Source organism: Macaca fascicularis, chromosome Y, assembly GCF_037993035.2.
Source record: "Macaca fascicularis isolate 582-1 chromosome Y, T2T-MFA8v1.1".
NCBI classification, from domain to species: Eukaryota; Metazoa; Chordata; class Mammalia; order Primates; family Cercopithecidae; genus Macaca; species Macaca fascicularis.
In genome coordinates this window covers 2,518,574-2,539,654 of record NC_132903.1, presented here as the reverse complement: position 1 = coordinate 2,539,654, position 21,081 = coordinate 2,518,574, and the positions used below count along the sequence as shown (strand labels likewise).

Sequence of the window (21,081 nt, the reverse complement as noted above, 5' to 3'; positions counted from 1 at the left end):
GCTGGATGTGGTGGTTCACCTGTGGTCCCAGCTACTTGGGAGGCTGAGGCAGGGGAAGATCATTTGAGCCTGAGAGGTCATGGCTACAGTGAGCTATAATCACACCACTGCACTCCAGCCTGGGTGACAGAGCAAGACACTATCTCTATAAAAAACTCCAAAATTAGCCAGATGTGGTGGTGCATGCCTTCAGTACCTAGCTACAGTAGTATGAAGATGAGAAAACTACTAACAGCTAGTAAACCAAAAAAGGAGAAATAAACCAGTGTAAAGTAGAAAAGCATTCTAGAAACATATGTGTATGCATGTGTGTATGTATAAGCATATGTATATGTGTGTGTATATATATACGCACACACACACAAACATATGGGGTTTTTTGTTTTGTTTTTTTGTTTTGAAACAGGGTCTTGCTCTGTCGCCCAGGATGGAGTGCAGTGATGTGATCGTGACTCACTGCTGCCTCGACCTCCCATGTAAAACCGATCCTCCCATCTCAGTCTCCAGAGAAGCTGAGACTACAGGCACTTACCAACATGCCTGGCTAATTTTTTTTTCTTTTTCTTTTTTTGTAGACATGGGGGTCTCAGTAGATTGACCAGGCTGGTCTTCCACTCCTGGACTCAAGGTAACTGCCTGCCTCTGCCTCCAAAGTGCTGGGATTGTAAGTGTAAGCCATCACAGCTAGCAATATTGCTAAAATAATCTTGACAAAGGCTCTTAAAAATTTATTAGCTTTCACAAGTAATGTGAGAGAGTGACTATTTCCCAAAACCTAATAAGCACCACAGACTTAAATTTTTTGGCCAGCTTGGGTGCCGTGGCTCACCCCAGTAATCCGAGCATTCTGGGAGGCTGAGGCAGGTGGATGCTTGAACCCAGGAATTTAAAACCAGCCTGGACAATATGGTGAAATCTTTATATCTTTTAAATCTTTTATATCTTTACAAAAGATATAAAAATTAGCCAATCATGATAGTGGGTACCTGTGGTCAGTTACCTGGAGGGCTGAGGTGGGAGAACTACTTGAGCCCAGGAGGTTGAGGCTGCAATGAGCCATATTCTTGTCACTGTACTCTAGCCTGGGCAACAGAAATAGATTGTCTCAAAAAAAGGAAAAAAAAAAAATGTGGCTGCGTATGGTGGCTCACACTTGAAATAGCAAAGGCAAGAGGATTGCTTGAGGCCAGGAGTTCAAGGCCAGGAGTTCAAGACCAACTTGGGCAACACAGTGAAACTCTTTCTCTACTTAAATTAGCTGGACTGCTTGAGCCTAGCAGTTTGAGCTTTCAGTAAGCTATGACTTGGTTGCTGTACTTCAGCCTATGACTAAGACCCTGTCTCAAATAAAAAAAGGAATAACTTCTGACCCCCTTACTGAAAAAAAAAAAATTTATATCCAATGTGTTTTTTCTGGAAAGAAAAATGCTTGCACATTTCATACATCTTTCTATCAAGTTTTATCTCACTGATGTAATGTTATGTGTGTTTATATTGTTATGTGATCTATTGTTATACTTTTATCTGTCATATGTTTAAATTTTTTAAGCAACCCCATCAGATTTTGATTGGAACTGCATCAGTCTATACTAATCAATTTGAAAAGAAATAGTATATTTAAAATATTAACTCTTCTACTCCATATCTACTCTTTAATTTAGGTCCTCTTAGATTTAATATAAGAATTTATGAGAAAGATCTTAGATTATTTCATTACATTTACTTCAAAGCACTGGATGTTAGCCTGCTACAACCTTCTTTGATAAAGTCAGAAATAAAAGTTGAATGTTAGCCTTTTTAATTGTATCCATGTTTGCTTTAATTTATTCTAACTTCATCCATTTTTAAAAGGTGTCATAATTTGTTAGATGCAAAAATCTGTTAAGCCGTTTGTATAAACGTTTGTATAAACTGTCTCATTTAATTCACCGTAAGTAGTAGCTATGACCAAGCCTATTTTCCAGTTAAGGAAATTGAAGCTTAAAATGCTAAGAAGCCTGCTCAAGGACACATTGTAGCAAAAGAAGATCTTTCACCTAAGGTGTCAAACCACCACGTCTATTGTTTGTCTCATTACTCTGTATCATAATCTGGGACTTCATTCCATTTTATTCCTTATATAAATTTCAACTACTTATTTTTTAATCTTTTAATTCCCCATTCTCTAGTTTCAGTTGTTTCATAATATCTTCATTTAGTCTACTTTAAGCTATCTGAATGTTCATTATCTTAAGTCTCAAGAGTTTTATGGTTGGAGAGGAAAACAAAAGTTCTAAGAATGAACATATTTAGCATATCAGTATTCTCTAAAGTAGTATTTGCACACATTTAGGAAATGGATGTAAAAAGACAAAAATCAAAACTTTTGTTTTTATATATTTTAAAATCTCATCCTTTAAATGTGTACATTGTATGTTTAAAAATAATAGTTTAACAAAATAGGTGAATAAGAAAAACTGGAGATTACTCAACTAAAAAATGCAAACACTCCTCCCTTTATAAACTGTAACTGCTTCCTACTGAACACACATTGTCTTTGTTAATCAGTCTGAATGACAAATATAGTAACATGACAACAATACAAAATAAATACAATTATGTTGTAAGATGAAAAATGTAAAATCCTACAATTATATGTATAAAAAAATTGGTGAAAGTGAAAAAAAAAGTTCAATTACAGTCACGGCCATTGGCTTAAATATAGATCTCTCTTTTATAACTATAGAAAGAAATCATAACTGTAGAAAGAAAAACACAACTGTAAGCACGGAAGTAATTTTTTTCCAAAGGAGAATTATGTGAATATCAAGATTTGCAACAGCTCTTAGAAAACTGAAAAAGCCCTTGAATATATTATCTTTATTATCACGCAGTGCACAACAATGAAAATACCGTTACTGTACTGCCACACAGTTCTGTCATCCAAAACTGAATCCACTGTTTAATTCATTCTGTTCAAATAATTAGTACACAGGATTACAATTAAATCTAATTTTTGAAAGATGAAACAAATTCATAATTTTTATTTCATCTATAAAAATAAAATCTCAAGCTATTTTGCACCATATTATAAAACATTTATCCTGATTTTCCATAGTCCAACTTTCTTCTGTATCTACATACTCAGAAAACATAAATATGGTGTGTTATACACATTTCTTTGATATCATTGTAACGATTTTAACTTCTATTTAGCTTTCCTCAATTTTTTTTTTTTTTTTTTTTGAGACAGAGTTTCACTCTTTTTGCCCAGGCTGGAGTGCACTGGTGCAGCGCAATCTTGGCTTCCCAGGTTCCAAACACTTCTCTTGCCTCCGCCTCCCGAGTAGCTGGGATTACATAAGCCTGCCACCAAGACCAGCTAATTTTTTTGTTTTTTTGTTTATTTTTTTTTCAGTAGAGACGGCGTTTCACCATGTTTGGCCATGCTGGTTTCGAACTCAGGTTTCAGGTGATCCACCTATCTCAGCCTCCCAAAGTGTTGGGATTACAGGCATGAGCCACCGTGCCCAGCCCAAATATTTTTAATTTAACACACCCTATTTATCTTAAAAATTCATCTTTTTTTTTTTTCTTATCTGCCACTCCACTCAACCAATCTTTTTATGATAAAGCAAATTTTAAACTTCCCTTTTTTTCCTGGCCACCAAACCCTATCTTCAAATAGAAGTTTAAATACAAAATAAACACACTATCTTTCTACTGCCTGAAATCAAGTAATTGGGTTTAACATTAAAACAAAGTAACTGAAAAGACATAAGTAGAAACTATTTATTTATAAGCTGTTGTTTAAAAAGATGGTGAGATGAAATCATTCAGTACAATAAAAAGCCAGAAAGGAGATGGGAACTCATATGAAATACTGGCAAACAGACAACATAAAATACAATGGAAAGAGATTTAAAAAGATGTCCTAAATAAGAGATTAAACTCACTCAATGGGTTATGTTTAAAATACTCCTTGTGGTCAGCCAGGGTGGCTCATGTCTATAATACCAGCACTTTGGGAGGCCAAGGTGGTTGGACTGCTTGAGCCCAAGAGTTCAAGACCAGCCTGGGCAATGTAGTGAGATCCCATCTCTTAAAAAAAAAATCCTCCTTGCATACCCTTGTTAATAGGAAATTAAAATTAAAACCACTGCAAACTCTTTAGTTTTTAAAAAATTATATGATTTTTATAAGAGGGAGAAAAATATTGTTTTAAAAAGGCACATTAACAAAAAACAAAAAAAGCCAGAAATTAAACAAAATTTAAGACCAGAATCATCATCAGCGTTGAAATACATCATGTCTTAATGTTAAAACGAAAATAGTGACATAAGGCCGGGCGCGGTGGCTCAAGCCTGTAATCCCAGCACTTTGGGAGGCCGAGACGGGCGGATCACGAGGTCAGGAGATCGAGACCATCCTGGCTAATATGGTGAAACCCCGTCTCTACTAAAAATACAAAAAACTAGCCCGGCAAGGTGGTGGGCGCCTGTAGTCCCAGCTACTCGGGAGGCTGAGGCAGGAGAATGGCGTAAACCCGGGAGGCGGAGCTTGCAGTGAGCTGAGATCCGGCCACTGCACACCAGCCTGGGCGACAAAGCGAGACTCCGTCTCAAAAAAAAAAAAAAAAAAAAAAAAAAGAAAATAGTGACATAATATGTAATAGTCCTAAACACAGGCACCTTACAATACAGCCCAATAAATAAATACATACATTTGAAAATGCAGGGAAAAACTTAAATAATTCAGGGGTAATGAGAAAAATATCTATAGAGGCCAGGTCCTGTGGCTCACGCCTCTAATCCCAGCACTTTCGGAAACTAACATGGGAGGATCACTTGAGGTCAGGTGTTCGAGACCAGCCTACCCAACATGGTCCTGGCCAATATGGTTAAATCTTGTATCTATTAAAAACACACACACAAAAAATTAGCCAGGTGTGACGGCATGCAGCTACTTGGGAGGCTCAGGCACGAGAACTCCTTGGACCTGGGAAGCACAGGTTGCAGTAAGCAGACATCGTACTACTCCACTCCAGCCTGGGCTGTTGAGTGAAATGCTGAGTCAAAAGAGGGGAGGACAGGGGAGCAACTTTAATTGCATATACTGTAAAAAGTGAAATCAAATATAAATGTGCTAAGCTTCCTACATATGCATACACACTAAACTGAAAGAAAAAAAAGGCATAGTAAATTCAAGCAAAAGGGAACGAAAGATACGGACAGAAAGCATCAACAAAAAAATTCATTAAAAAATATAATCGAATTCCTATCTGGCAAGGAAAAACGGCAAAATGTAAAAAGCTTATCAGAAAAAAAGAAGCAAACTGACAGAATTATACACATTTTGTAAGTCATAAGATAAAACTATAAATATTTATATCCTATTTATAAACATATTTATAGGACATTACAAATTCTGTGTAAGCAACAAGCCTATACTCAAGAAAAGCCAAAGACTTATCACCATGAAAGAAACTTTCAATAAATCCAATGTCAAAAAAATATTAATGGCCGGGCACAGTGGCTCACACCTGTAATCCATCATTTCAGGAGGCCAAGGTTGACAGATCACCTGAGGTTAAGGAGGTCGAGACCAGCGTGACAAACATGGAAAAACCCCGTGTCTACTAAAAATACAAAATTAGCTGGGCATTGTGGCGCATGCCTGTAATCCTGGCTACTCAGGAGGCTGAGGCAGGAGAATCACTTGAATCTGAGAGGCGGAGGTTGCAGCAAGCCAAGATTGCACCATAGACTGCAGCCTGGGCGACAGAGTGAGACTCTGTCTCACCAAAAAAAAAAAAAAAAAAAAATTCATAAAAAGACTCCAAGTACAAGTAAATATACAAAGAAATTCTATCTAACTTCAAAGAAACAACGAATCCCTTTTTAATAGGCAACCTGTGTCCAGAAAGAGAGAAACTCTCATTACCTGAGTTTAACACAACTTTATCAAACTGTGAAAAAAAAAATTACAGGAACGTAATTTTGTTTCTATTCTATTAGCATCTATGAGACTGTGCAGATACGAAGATAGGACTACAATAAGGCTATGTAAATATTAAACATCCAGGTGATTCAAAATGTTTAAAGTTAGAAACGCTATTAATGCAATTAAGCACATTAAAAAACTAAAGAGGAAAATCAACAGATGTAACCAAACATCTTAAAAATTCAACTTCTCCTTTTTATTAAAAAAAAAAAAAACCTCTCAAATTGTGAATGGAAGGAAGCTTAAAGAATATCTTCCCAAGAAAACATTCCAACATCAGTATTTAAGGATAAAACACTGGAAGCACTTCTTTTAAAGAATCTAGGCCGGGCGTGGTGGCTCAAGCCTGTAATCCCAGCACTTTGGGAGGCCGAGACGGGTGGATCACGAGATCAGGTGATCGAGACCATCCTGGCTAACCCGGTGAAACCCCGTCTCTACTAAAAAATACAAAAAACTAGCCGGGCGAGGTGGCAGGCGCCTACAGTCCCAGCTACTCGGGAGGCTGAGGCAGGAGAATGGCCGGAACCCGGGAGGCGGAGCTTGCAGTGAGCTGAGATCCGGCCACTGCACCCCAGCCTGGGCGACAGAGGAGACTCTGTTTCAAAAAAAAAAGAATCTAGACCACTGGAAAAGAAATCTAACATCACTATTCACAGATAACATAAATATACAAAAAATGCAAAAAAATCATTATTACTGCTGAATCTTACTATGTCTACATGCTCAAAATTGTAGGATGAGCCTTTATATACCACTAATGAAAAACATTGCCAAGTAAATTGATACACTGGAGTTCGTTTAGATTTATTCACAGTTTTTAAAAATCATACACCACTCTTATGCATACACAGAAAGAACAGTAACATCCAAAGGAAATTGGCTCAGGGTATTGATAAAGTTTCTTTGAATTCAGTGCTACTCTCACTCACTTGTCTATTCACTGCTGTTCAAAGTCCTTATCTTTCTAACTAATAGAGTCATCTTGATAACAACAGTGCTAATGATGAAGCGTACTAAATTATCATCTCTGGAATAATCTTTCAAGTCAAAGACATCTACTTTGCAAGCTCTGATGCCTGCATTTTACTATTTGACAAAAGTCTGCTTTATCTTTTTCCTTGAACTGAACCACACCAATATATGGTAAGAAGCTGTCTCCAAAATTAGAAAATATGTAATAAATATATTACAACATATTTATACTCAACATAAGACAATTAACCTCTGACTGAACCAAGGGCCAATCAAACCTGCTTCCGGCTGTTTCCTTCGGCCAGGCACAGTGGCTCATGCCTGTAATTCCAGCACTTTGGGAGGCTAACACGGCCTGGTCATTTGAGGCCAAGAGTTCAAGACCAGCCTTGCCAACATGGTGAAAACTGGTCTCTACCAAAAATACAAAAATTAGCTGGGCATGTTGAGGGGCACCTGTAGTCCCAGCTACTTGGGAGGCTGAGGCATGAGAATTGCTTGAACCTAAAAGGTAGAGGATGCAATGAGCTGAGATTGTGACACTGTACTCCAGCCTGGGTGAGAGTGAGACCCCGTCTCAAAAAAGAAAAAAAAAAAAAAATTAGCCAGTCATGATGAGTGTCCTATACTCCCTGCTACAAAGGAGGCTGAGGTGGGAGGATCACTTAAGTTCAGGAATTCAAGACCAGCCTGAGCAACATAGTGAAACCCCATCTCTACAAAAATATATGAAAATTATCTGGACATGGTGGTGTGCACTTGTACTCTAAGCTACACATGAGGCTGAAGTGGGAGGATCACTTGAACCCAGGAATTCGAGGCTGCAGTGAGCTATGATCATGCCACAGGACTCCAGCCTGTGCAACACAGTGGGACTCTGTCTCAAAAAAACATATGTATATAGTGGTATATACACACAACAGAATACTACTCAGCTATAAAAAGAAAAAGAAATCATGTCTTTTGTGGCAACATGGGTGGAACTGAAGGCTATTATCTTAAGTGAAATACAACAGGTACAGAAAGACAAATGCCATATTATCTCATAAATGGGATCTAACTAATGTCTACACATGGACTTGACACTAGAGACTCAGAAGGGTAAAGGTGTGGAAGGGAGTTGGATAATGAGAAATAACTTAATGGGTATAATGTATGTTACTTAGGAGATGGCTACTCTACCATCTCCATGTATGTAACAAATGCATCCATGTATACACCATGCAATCTACGTATGTAGTTGTACCCCATAAATTTACACACACACACACATTTTGTGTATATATGGACAGTGGACTTAGATGGCCAAATTCAAAACCTACTCCAGCACTTAATCATATAATATATAAAATGTCATGGCCTATAGACTTTCTTATCAGAAATACGGTACAAAGCTGGGGAAGGTGGCTCACTCACACTTGTAATCCTAGCACTTTGGAAGGCAGAGATGGGAGGATCACTGGAACCTAGGAATTCAAAGCCTGCCTGGGCAACACAGTGAGTCCCCATTTCTATAAAAAATAAAAAACTAACTGGGTATGCATGGTGGTTTGCACCTGTAGCTCCAACTACTTGGGAGGCTGAAGTTAAGAGGATCACTTGAGCCCAGAAGTCCAAGGGTAAGCCCTAATCATCCATCAGTGCACTCCAGCCTGCTAACAGAGAAGACCCTGTCTCAAATTTAAAAAAAAAAAAAAAAAAAAGGTATAAAATATTTGACCTCAGGGAGTGATAAATAGATTAAATGGGCTATTTAGAAACCTCAAAAACAGTGCTAGTGGCCGGGCGCGGTGGCTCACGCCTGTAATCCCAGCACTTTCGGAGACCAACGCAGGCGGATCACCTGAGGTCAGGAATTCAAGACCAGCCTGGCCAACGCGGTAAAATCCCGTCTCTACTAAAAATACAGAAATTAGCTGGGCATGATGGCAGGTGCCTGTAATCCCAGCTACTTCAGAGACCGGGGCAGAAGAATCGTTTGAACCCAGGAGGCTGCAATGACCTGAAATCGGGCCACTGCACTCCAGCCTGGGTGACAGAGTGAGATTCTATCTCAAAAAAAAAAGAAAAAGAAAAAGAAAGAAAAGAACAGTGGTGGCACACAAGAAGTACTTATGATTATGTACTAAATTCACCATGTGTGTTTCTTTGTGTATGTATGTATTCTACAAATGTGATATATATACAAACTTAAAGTTTTACCATGAATTTTTTTTTTTTTTTGAGATGGAGTCTCCCTGTCACCAAGACTGGAGTGCAGTGACACGATTTCGGCTCACTGAAACCTCTCTGCATACCAGGTTCAAACCATTCTTGTGCCTCAGCCTCTCCCATAGCTGAGATTATAGGCACGTGCCACCACATCTGGCTAATTTTTGTATTTTTAGTAGAGACTGTGTTTTACCATGTTGGTTAGGCTGGTCTCAAAATCCAGACCTCTGGGGACCTGCCAGCCTCAGCCTCCCAAACTGCTGGGATTACAGGCGTGAGCCACTGTGCCCGGCCTATGAAAACTGAAAAACCCTAAAATGAGTAGAAGAAAAACAACTAAAACAATCAGGAGGCTGAGGTGGGAGGATCACTTGAGCCTGGGAAGTGGAGACTGAAGTGAGTTTAGATAGTGCTACTACACTACAGCCTAGTGACAGAGCAAGACTCCGTCTCAATTTTTAAAAAAGAAAAAAAAGCTAAAACAATTCTAAATAAAATATACATATTAACATTTGATCATAAAGTCAGTTTTAAAACACAGCAAACAGAGAAGCAAATAAAACACTGAAAACAAAATAGGGAAACTAAAAATGCCTAAATACTTAAAGGAATCTGATATACCACACAAACTGCATTACATATCAATGGAGAGAAAAGCTAAATGAAATAAATCCATACAAAAAAAGATAAATTGCAATCCAGTAAAAAATACAAAAGATGTCCAGAAGGATTCATGCCCTATATATTTTTGTAAAACACAAAATTTTAAATCAGTTTTAAAAAACAAATAGAAGACAGCATTTTTATGCCCTATTTAGTAGGAAAATTATTGCAGACACAAAAATTACAACCTATATATGAAAACACTAAAAAGATTACCTCAAAACTGCATCCTACTCAACAAAATATACCCAAAAGAACGTTAAAAGAAGCCCCAGGCTAGGCATGGTGGCTCACACATGTAGTTCCAACAGTTTGGGAGGCCAAGGCAGGAAGACTGCTTCAGCCCAGGAGTTCAAGACCACGCTGGACAACATGGCAAGACTCTGTGTCTATGAAAAATAAAAAACAAAAAGTTAACCAGTGTGGTGGGGTGCACCTGGGCCCAGCTATTCAGGAGGCTGAGGCAAAGGGTTTGCTTGAACACAAGAGGTCAAGGCTACAATGAGTTGTGACCACTCCACCACACTCCAGCATAGGAAACAGAGATACGCGCACACACACGCGCGCACGCGCGCACACACACACACAGAGTTTATATTGGGGGAGGGTGGGCAAGTGGGGAAGCTCAACCTCATTAGAAATATGACAAATGCAAAATTAAAACAACTGGATATTATTTCATCTCCAAAACCCTGAAAGAAATTAAACTGTCAAACCTTTGGTGCCAGGTATGGTGGCTCACGCCTGTAATCCCAGCACTTTGTGAGGCCAAGACGGACAGATGACCGGAAGTCAAGAATTCAAGACCAGACTGGCCTGCATGACAAAACCCTGCTTCTACTAAATAAATAAATAAGCCAAGTGTGGTGGCACATGCCTGTAGTCCCAGCTATTCTGGAGGCTGACATACAAGAATTGCTTGAATCCAGGAGGCAAAGGTTGCAGTGAGCCACGATTGCACCACTGCACGCCAGCCTGGGCAACAGCATAAGACTCCCTCTCAAAAAAAAAAAGGTAATGATATGGAGAAACACTCTGACAGAAAACTTAGTATCAACTAGATACAACCAATGTGGAAAGAATTTGGCAATTCCAGTACAGCTGACAAATGCACATGCACTTCAGATTACCACTTCCACTTAAACCCAAGAGAAGTTAATCATGTACAAAGATGTTCAAAGCTACATTGTTTCAAAATTGGAAAAGACTGAAAACCTAATTGGTTCCCAGTAATGAATAAACAGGCCACAGCATATGTATAAACTATAATAGAATATAAATTCAGATTAATGATTTCCCAAACTTTTTCACCTTAGGACTCCTTCACAATTAAAAAATTTGAGAGTCCTAAAAGAGCTTTTGTTTAAGCAGGTTTTATTATCAACATATACCATTTTAAAAGGTAGTGCCTACTAATTTTAGGAAAAGTTTATTTATGTTTGTTCACTTAAAACTAATAAACCATTAATATTAAGATAAATAACACTATTAAAAGTACTTTCCAAATTATAAATTTTTATGTTAATCTTTTTAATACCTGGCTTAAAATAAAACAGATGGATTCCTCTATCTGCTTCTGCATTCAACTTTCTGAAACATGTGAAACTCTTGAAAACTCTACTGTACACTACATTCATGGGCTAATAAGAGTAAAAAAGGTAAATTACTTCTTGGTATTTTTTTAAAAATTGTTTTTCTCTCACAGACATCTGAAAAGGTGCCAAAGATCCCCATGGGTTCCTAGACCAACTTTTGCTAACTAAAACATTAGATCCACAGATAACATGAAAGAAACTCAAAAACTCACTGTTGAGTGATAAAAAATACACAAAATGACACATACTCTATGATAACTTCCTGAAGTTATAACACATACAAGGAAACCAGTCTGGGGAAAAAGAAGCAGGATTGAGAAGCACTGAAGGCAACTCTTTAAAATGACCTGCACAATTCCATTTCTTTAAATTTAAAAAAAAAAATGAAACAAGTGTGAAAGACTGTAACATTTGTTACAATCTGTTACAACAGATTTATACTTGCCTACTAAGGACAAAAGATTTTATAATTTACATGTTTAATATATTAACTGTTAATTTTTTAAAGTCATTGACGTAGATTCCTTTGTGTCTCTCCTAGATTCCTTTGTGCCTTTCCTAGATTAAAATTCCTCTTTCAATTAAGCAAAATTTGGTTAAAATCTAGTTACTCTCCTTTATTACATTTTACAGCTAAATAAGAGCGCCATATTTATTAAAATACTATGTTTAAAACAATTTAGTAAGAAAAAGAATGGGCTGTCAGCCAAGGTAGATGGTTAAAGCAATGGTGGAAACATGTTCCTGAGAATCCTGTTTTCATCTGCTGCCTTCAAAAAATGAACACTCAATACTTACACAATTCAAGAACACTATTTGGCTCCTTAACTTCAATTGGAGGGCCATTCAACTCCATATAAATCTCTGCATTAAATTATTTCAAATGATTTTTTTGAAATAATGTTTATCTGCCAGATCATTCTGTTAGCGGAACAAATCAAGGTAAGAAACTATCTACTATAATTAAGGGCTTCAAAAGTTAGGGATGAAAACAAAAGTATAAACCTACATTTAGAATACAATAGATTAAATGTTAATTAAAGATATCTACACTGCTCTAAGTGACAAGGATGAAAGAAAGCCTGGTAAAACGGTAGTGTCTGGAAAAGGAAGATAGCAAAAAGCAGGAATTATTTTAGGGACTCTAGGGCAAAAGAGGTTCAATGCACATTACTGGGCACCTACTCTGTGCCAGATAAATTTGGTTTCAGCAATATTGAATATGGACTGTTAATAAAAGGTCAGGATGGAGGTGTTCAGTAAGTAACTGTAAATGCTAGATGAGAAATTTGATGAGTGAGAATAAGAGACAGGGATGCCAGGGAAGAAGTTTGGAGAAAACGAGTAATTAATCTCAAGTTAAATTCCACATTTAGGTTAGGAAAATGACCAGAGCAGACAAAGAAAGGACAGAGAGTTTCTGAAATGCAGTACACTTTCAGGTGACACACCAATTACCTGCTGTGGAACAGTTTCACATGTTGAGAAATACCAGATTTAGAAGTGGGAAGAATAGAAATAAAAGTACTAGTGAAACTAAAGAGAAGACAGATACGCTTTTTGTAAAATAAGCATATCTATGAATATTTATAGAAAGGGGCAGGCAGAGAGTAAGGAAAGGGTAAACAGAGAAAATGAACTTTGAAAGCAACACTTCTCCCAACAAAAGAAAGTAAAGTGAAGGAAGAACTAAAGCAAAAGTATGAAATGAATGAGATCAAACATTTGCATCATATGGTCATCTATCTTTCTCAATTCAGTAACAAAATAATATGCTGGCATTGAAGAACTTAAGAATCTAAAAAAAGTTTGCAATTGCCAGAACGCATAAATGCAACAATTCAAAGGTAGCAATTAGTGACAATACAAATGTAAACAGAGTCAGAGTTATTTTTTTATATATATATATATATATATAAGCACTGTATGCTTTAAAAAAAAAAGGGGGGCATCTATTTAAAAAATACACATAAATTAAAAACTAACAACTCATTTATCCAAGATAATTGGCTAGCAGAAGTCCGGCACAGTGGTTCACGCCTGTAATCCTACCACTTTAGGAAGCCAAGGCAGGTGGATCATCTGAGGTTTGGAGGTTGAGACCAGCCTGGCCAACATGGTGAAACTCCATTTCTACTAAAACTACAAAAATTAAAAATTAGCTGGGTATGGTGGCACACACCTGTAGTTCCAGCTACTTCGAAGGCTAAGGCAGGAGAATCGCTTGAACCCAGGAGGCAGAGGTTGCAGTGAGCTGAGATAGCAACAATGCACTCTAGGCCGGGTGACAGAACGAGACTGTCTCAAAAAAAAAAAAAAAAAAAAAAAAAGACTAACAGATCGTCAAGGTCTATCCCATCAGGCAAAAAAGTACTTTTTACTTAACAATTTCCTTATAAATCCTTTAAAACTATGCACTTGCCTGTCTTCTTTTTGCACATCCATTGCTGATGTACTGGAACATCTACAACTGCTGTACTGTACAAGATACAATTCTATCTTCTTTACAGCTCTTCAGTTGTCAAGATATAAATCAACTACCTCTACAGTTTATGTTGGCCCTTAGCAAGTCAACAACTAGATTGCATTAAAAATTTGCTTTGATGGCCGGGCGCGGTGGCTCACGCCTGTAATCCCACTACTTCGGGAGGCCGAGATGGGTGGATCGCGACGTCAGCAGATCGAGACCATCCTGGCTAACATGGTGAAACCCCGTTTCTACTAAATATACAAAAAAATTAGCCGGGTGTGGTGGCGGGCTCCTGTGGTTCCACCTCCTGGGGAGGCTGAGGCAGGAGAATGGTGTGAATCTGGAGGCAGAGCTTGCAGTGAGCCGAGATCGCGCCACTGCACTCCAGTCTGGGCGACAGAGCCAGTCTCTCTCTCAAAACAAAACAAAAAAAAAATTTTTTTTTTCCTTTGACTACCTCCTGCAATACACTGCCACACTTTTGTAAACCATCAATCTCTAGTTTCCTTCAGACTTCTTTGAATCATCAGAGCTCTGATATGCTAAAGTCTGGGAAAACTGAAAACCTGCCTTTTATAAATTGTAAAAGTCTAGGAAACAAGTGCTGTACATGTTCTCTGAAACTACTGCATCTAGGACCCTCACATATAAAGTGAACTGCCAATTTTAAAGCTTGCTCACCTGAAGACTATTTTCATCAGAGGATTACCTTCACCAAGAAGGGCAATGTTTGCATACAGCCATCTGAAGGCTACTGCATTTCTGACAACTGGTTTTTTTTTTGTTTTGTTTTTTGTTTTTGTTTTTTTTTTTTTGAGACAGAGTCTCGCTCTGTCGCCCAGGCTGGAGTGCAGTGGCGCGATCCAGGCTCACTACAAGCTCCGCCTCCCGCGTTCACGCCATTCTCCTGCCTCAGCCTCCCAAGTAGCTGGGACTACAGGCGCCCCGCCACCACGCCCTGCTAATTTTTTGTATTTTTAGTAGAGAGGGGGTTTCACCGTCTTAGCTAGGATGGTTTCGATCTCCTGACCTCGTCGCCTCGGCCTCCCAAAGTGCTGGGATTACAGGCATGAGTCACCACATCCGGCCAAAAAATAGCTACATTCTTGATCATCTATCCGGTAACGGAAACACCAATTTACTACTAGCCCTCAATGCTTCTCAGCCTTGAAACTGTTCTAACAGCTGCAGCCAGAGCTCAGCATAATCTCAGGTGTGCCACGAACGCATTTCAGAATCTATCTTTTACAGCCTAAATTTGTATCCCTTTCCTATCTATATTACACACTCCAGCCAAACCGTAAATATTTGCCATTTTCTACAGACATTTCATTCTTGTAATGACCTCTCCTACTCCCACCCTACCTAAGAAAATCCTACTCATCCCTCAGTAACCCTAGCTAAACCCCATTATCTACTTCAGGAATCCTTTCCCAATTTTGCAACCTGAAACCTCGCCTTCCTGTGAAATGCCCACAGCAAACTTTTTGCAGTCACGTTCTGCATTAAGCGCCTTTTAAATCTTTCTTAGTACCTAGCACTGTCCAACGCTCACGCTACTGTGCTCCAATTTGCCAGCAAAGTTGCACAAAATGCTAACAAGTCTTTTGAAGATGAAACTGTATAAGAAATTTCAAATAAAATCTCAATGTCATCATGGGTATATGAACCTACAAGTAATGTATTGTCCTTCAAAGAGAAAAATACCTCTTCTGCCTATTTTCCATCTCTTACTCAAAAAAAAGTATCCAGACTAAAAAGCTCGTTTAAATACAGCTCATCAAAAGTTTTTCCACATAAATGAGAGAAGTCGCCTTAAAATTTTATTCCTCTGCCCTCGTGCTATATAATTTGTACTGTACTGTCTATCGAATGATGTCTAATAACTTTTTTTATAATAAATCCCATTGATATTTTTCAGATCCTCGAGGAGGCAATGATGGTTGCAAAATAAGCGCATGGAAGGTCCCCGAACAGCCACATAATGACTTTAATTAGGAGAAAATAAAATTTTCTGGAATTTATGTGCTCTCGTGAGCCCAGGTGCCCTAAGTGCCACCTGCCCAGTAGGGTGCTATAGACTCTGGGAAAGACACAGAGCAGGGAGCGCTGCGACTCCGGCACCCGAACAGACGTCTGCAGCATGTCAGCTAAAGCGTAGCCGACACAGCCTCCAGCCAGGGACCGGCTGTGAGGGGAAGGCCGAGAGGTGGCGCTGCTGCAGGAGTCTGGAATGTAAGCGCGCGCATGGCGACAAAGGCAAAGGCCGCCAAGGGAACGAGCACGCCCCGTCGCGCAGACACGCCGTCGCGCCGGAATCTGGGCGGCCGCAGCCGCCGCCGCGGCCGCCCTTTTCCCCATCCCCGGCTCAAGGATCATAACGGAATTCTTTTCCAGATACCGCCTTCAAAATGGCGGCTCCGCCTCCCGACAACACTTTCAATACTCCCCAGCAGCAGGCGCCTACTATCCGCCATCTTGCCCCCGGTCCCTCCTCCCCTTCGCGGACATTTACATAGCGAAAATAGGCCCAGCAGGCCTCCGGCCTTCACCTCACGCCTGCAGCCTTCGCCTCCTCGCCAGGCCTCGCCCCCGTGCCGCGCCCTGGGTCTGCAGTGGTTCGACCCCGGGTCCACCAACCGCCTTCCGAACAAACAGGCGACCTTTTCCCACCCCTGCCCGCTTACGGAGCGCACCTCCGCATCCTCTCAGGGCGGCCGAATTATTCCCAGGCCTAACTGCGGCCTCCTCGGGGCCTGTTCGGCGCCGAGCGCCACGCCGGCCGGCCTAGCGCGGGAGGGCGCCCTACGGGACGCCGACCAGGCCACGAGCAAGTTACTGCGCGCGCACTAGGCCCCGCGGCCGCGGGGGCACGCGGGACTCACCCGACGGACTTGCGGGCCGCCGGCGACAGCGGCGGGTGCTGCAGGCCGGCCTTTCTCTGGAGCACTGGGCCGGGCTCCGGCTGGTAGGGCGGGCGGAGGGAGGGAGGAGGGGCCGAGCTCGGAGCTGACAAAAAGCGGCCCAGCTCCCCGGCACAGGCCCGCCGTCAGCACGTCACGTCACCGCCCGGGAGAGAGACCCAGGAATATGCGGGATGGTAGTTGGGCCCCCTCCGCCCGGTGGGCCTCCCGGCGCCCCGGGTCGCCGCCGGTCACGCCCCGAGACTGGGGAGTCCAGTGACCTCACTGCGGTGGGGTCTCCGGCAGCCGGAGTTTCCGTCACAACGTTCTTTTCTTCCGCGCTCCCGCCCGCCGTCACCACTACTCGCGCGCCACCGCCTCAGTCGGTGGCGTACAGGCAAGCGGCCCCGCACCGGCCAGGCCACCCCCTGCCATCTCCGGTGGACCTCGGATTCCTAATCTCCCACACCCTGCCCCAGGCCTCCCCGAGACCTATTGCCTCTCCGCGCCAGTCCTAGCCAAGGCAACAGCTCTCATTGTTTGCTTGTCCTTAGACCCCCCGCACGCAGTAAATGTGTTTTCTTTATTCCTAGGGTTGAGGAGAAAAGCAGATGCAGAGATACAGATACAGACAGCATCCCCCACTGGCTCCTACGTTCGATTTAAAAATTAAAAGAAAAAAGTAAATGGACTTACCAGTGTGCAGGCAAGAGGAGGGGAGGGTTATCCTAAATCAATTACTAAGCCATTTGAGTTTTTTATGTTAACGTAGGTATTTTGACCAAGGTCTGTAATGTTTAGTATACGTTCTCTATTGCAATGTTTCATCTTTTGGCATCCTTGAAAGGTCAGTTTTGTGTAATTTTCTCATAAACAATGAATTATGCACATTCGTTAATAAGTGTAAACTAACAATTGGTTTGGGGATTGTTTTCTTACAAAATTATCCTCTTAAAGTTTAAAAAACCTTTAAAATGCATTTGATTAAACAGCTTGTACTGATAAACTACAAAAACGTGTATGTGTTTTCATTACGGTTTTATGCGCGCTAACTTCCTATTAAACTTGGGACTCGGACTGTGTTTGAAAGCTGCTACTAAAAAGTTAAATATGCCTATCGCCGTGGCTCACCTCCGAGCGCTTTGGGAGGCCAAGGCTGGAGTATCGCTTGAGGCCAGAAGATACAGGCCGACAGCTGTGATCAAGCCACTGCACTGCAGCCTGCAGGCCAGAGCCAGTAACCTCTAAATGTAGAGGCTAAGTATTTCAGTTTTCTAGCATACCGATTTTTAAAACTCACAGAAATCATCTTGTCCTTACCTGAGACACCTAAAAGTCATAAAATGCTTTACAAAAGAAAAACCAATGGTACATAGTTGGTATAATGAGATTAGTGGCTGGATAGCAATTCTCTTTTCAAACCATTGGTTTGACCTTTTTTTCTCAAGTGGTTACATTTTGTTTCAAACATGATAAATGAGAGGCAGCTCACCCCTGTAATTCCAAAACACTTTGGAAGGCTGAGATAAAATCAGCTTGTGCTCAACTGAGAGTTGGAGACAAGCCTGGAAAACAGGGAGATACATCTGTACAAAAAAAACTGAAAAGAGCTGAGTGTGTTGGTACACGCCTGTAGTCCCAGCTGTGGGGAGGCTTAAGCCCAGTTGGGCTATGATTGTGACACCACACTCCAGCCTTTATGACAGAGCAAGATCCTATATTTAAATAAATAAATAAATGTAAATCTTGTTTGAGAAAATTTCATCAAGTTAAGACAATGTATTTTGTGGAAAGAAGTATTTTTACAATGTCTTTCAGTGAAGAACTAGCCTAATTTCATACATAATTAACATAACTTCAAAATACTGATAAAGTTAAAGTTTTTAGAGAGAGTACCTGGCTCTTGCCACCCAGGCTGGAGTGCAGTAGCCCCTTCATAGTTCACTCGGCTTTGAACTCTCCAGTTCAGTGTAACAGCCATGGTCTCCCAAAGCACTGGGATTACAGCTGTAAATCAAATATTTCCCAAAGGCCTTCATTTAATGCTATGATATGTCAAGAATGGGATCTCATATCATCCACTCAACTGTAAGCAGCATGGTCAGAACACAAAAAAGGTAAACATTGTTAATACTTCTATGCTAATCAAAAATCCCATTATTATCAAAAATTACCAATATATAAAGCACTTCAGAAAGAACAGCTAAGGAATATAAAGGAAAAAAAGATGTTTCCTAATCTAAAAGATCAGAGGTAGTTTAGATAATGAAAGTTTAAACAGCTTTTGACACTACTTTTCATTCATAATGTTAACTTTTCTTAAGAGACAAGGAAAGGATGGTCTAATTGTAGTTGTCATATAAGAAGAGTCTTTATTACAGTCCAAGAAAGATTATAAATGACTCCACAGATGAAGTCGACTATATTACATCTTTTTATTTTCTCAGACACAACAGAGGGAAAATTTATACAAGGACAATGATGAGATAATATTTCAAAAGTATATTGTGAATACAAAATAACTGGCTGCAAAGCAAATAAGCTTTTATTACTGATAAAATGTACCTGTTGTTCAGAGTTGCTAATGTGTCTCAGCTTTGAAAGTAACCAGCTCACAAAGATCATGGTTTCAATAAAGTAGCTACAATTGCATAAGCAAGAGACAGTACAATGTCTTTATGTCTTTTTCCAAAAGAAGATGAAGAAAAAAAAAAACTGAATTTTTCTTTCCATTACTAAGAAGGAATTTACAAAAGAAAGATTATAGTAGTTTTTGAGAAAGCAGAGACACTTCAATAGTACAGCATTCATTCATATACCAAAATTTAAAAGCATGTTATCTAAAATGTCTCAAAAAGCTTTATGGAACCAAAATTTAAAGACATCGTATCTTAAAAAATCTCAAAAAGTTTTATAGAACTAAGTGTATTCGGCTGCTATGGCGGCCATGAGGAAATCCCACACTGAGTGGTTTAATCAACAGAAATTCATTTTCTCACAATGTCAGAAGCCCCAAGTCCAAGGTCAAAGTATTGATAGGTTTGATTTATTCCAAGGCCTTTCTAGTTGACTTTTAGTGATGGCAGCCATATCATTGTCTTCACCTGATCTTCACCCTGTGTCTATGTCTGACTCTCTTGTAAGGACACTAGTATTGAATTAGAGATCACCCATATTACTTCATTTTACCTTAATTACCTCTCTGCAAATGCAGGCACAGTTGGAGGTACTTGGAGTTATAATTTGGGGAAGGACCCATTTCAGCCCAGAATACCCTCTGGTGGCTCAAATGCATCTTATTTCTCACATGCAAAATACATCATTACTAGGGTGTGTCAAAAAATGTTGTGATCCAGTTTGAAGAGGCTTGTACTGACTAATAATGAGTATCATAATAACACGTTATAGAAATGCACTTAACCATTCAATGTATCCAAAATCATGAATCTACAATAACATATTTCAAAAAATTACCACCTTTGAGGAATGGTACAGAACCAACACTTATGAGAAGAATGTTTGATTATGAAAAGAATAACATGTTTAGCTCATACAAATTTTCCCAACCAAAAACAGTGATAGCAATTTTCTCTTTATAGATGTATTCCCTTTTTCAGTCTGTTTTCTTATCACGTCATGTAGCCTCCAGAAAATTCCACTGTACACCTGCGGAAAAATAAGAATGCAAAAGGCAGTATTTATAGTTATATGGAAATAGTTTTTTGTTGTTGTTGTTTTGAGGAGTCTCACTTTGTCGCCCAAGCTGGAGTGCAGTGGCGCGATCTCGGCTCACTGCCAGCTCCACTTCCCAGGTTCACTCCATTCTGCTGCCTCAGCCTCCCGAGTAGCTGGAACTACAGGTGCCCGCCACCACGCCCAGCCAATTTTTTTTGTAGTTTTAGCAGAGACAAGGTTTCACTGTGTTAGCCAAGATGGCCTCAATCTCCTTGTGATCTGCCCACCTCTGCCTACCGAAGTGCTGGGATTACAGGCCTGAGCCACCGCACTCAGCCTGGAAATAGTTTTGAAATTCCCCTTGAAACAGTATGGGGACCCTCAGACCAGACTCTTGAGAAAGAATTTGTGAGTTAAAATGTAATAATAGTTACACGGAGTGTCTTTGTTATAACATTTCCAGAGAATGCACAAATATGCCATTTTCATCCACCAAAATAACTAAAACAGAAATGAGGGATTTCATGTCAGAGTTCTTACATGGCAGACATTGACAACAAAGAAGAGTCTCATCTTGGACAAGATTTGGGGCTGGCTGTGGTGCTTC

General features: G+C 40.1%; 1 protein-coding gene across 4 annotated transcripts in view; it reads right to left on the bottom strand.

The window, feature by feature from the left end:
- Positions 1-16,930, bottom strand: part of ZFY (zinc finger protein Y-linked) — a 48,535-nt gene extending 31,605 nt beyond the window's left edge. For 2 of the 4 annotated variants that reach the window (XM_074030426.1, XM_074030428.1), the window contains exon 1: positions 16,782-16,930. The gene's annotated coding sequence lies outside the window, so the exon portion shown is untranslated. Of the gene's footprint in view, positions 1-16,448 lie in introns of all 4 variants that reach the window. The other 2 variants (XM_074030427.1, XM_074030425.1) reach the window with 2 other exon arrangements.
- Positions 16,931-21,081: the final 4,151 nt, after the last annotated feature.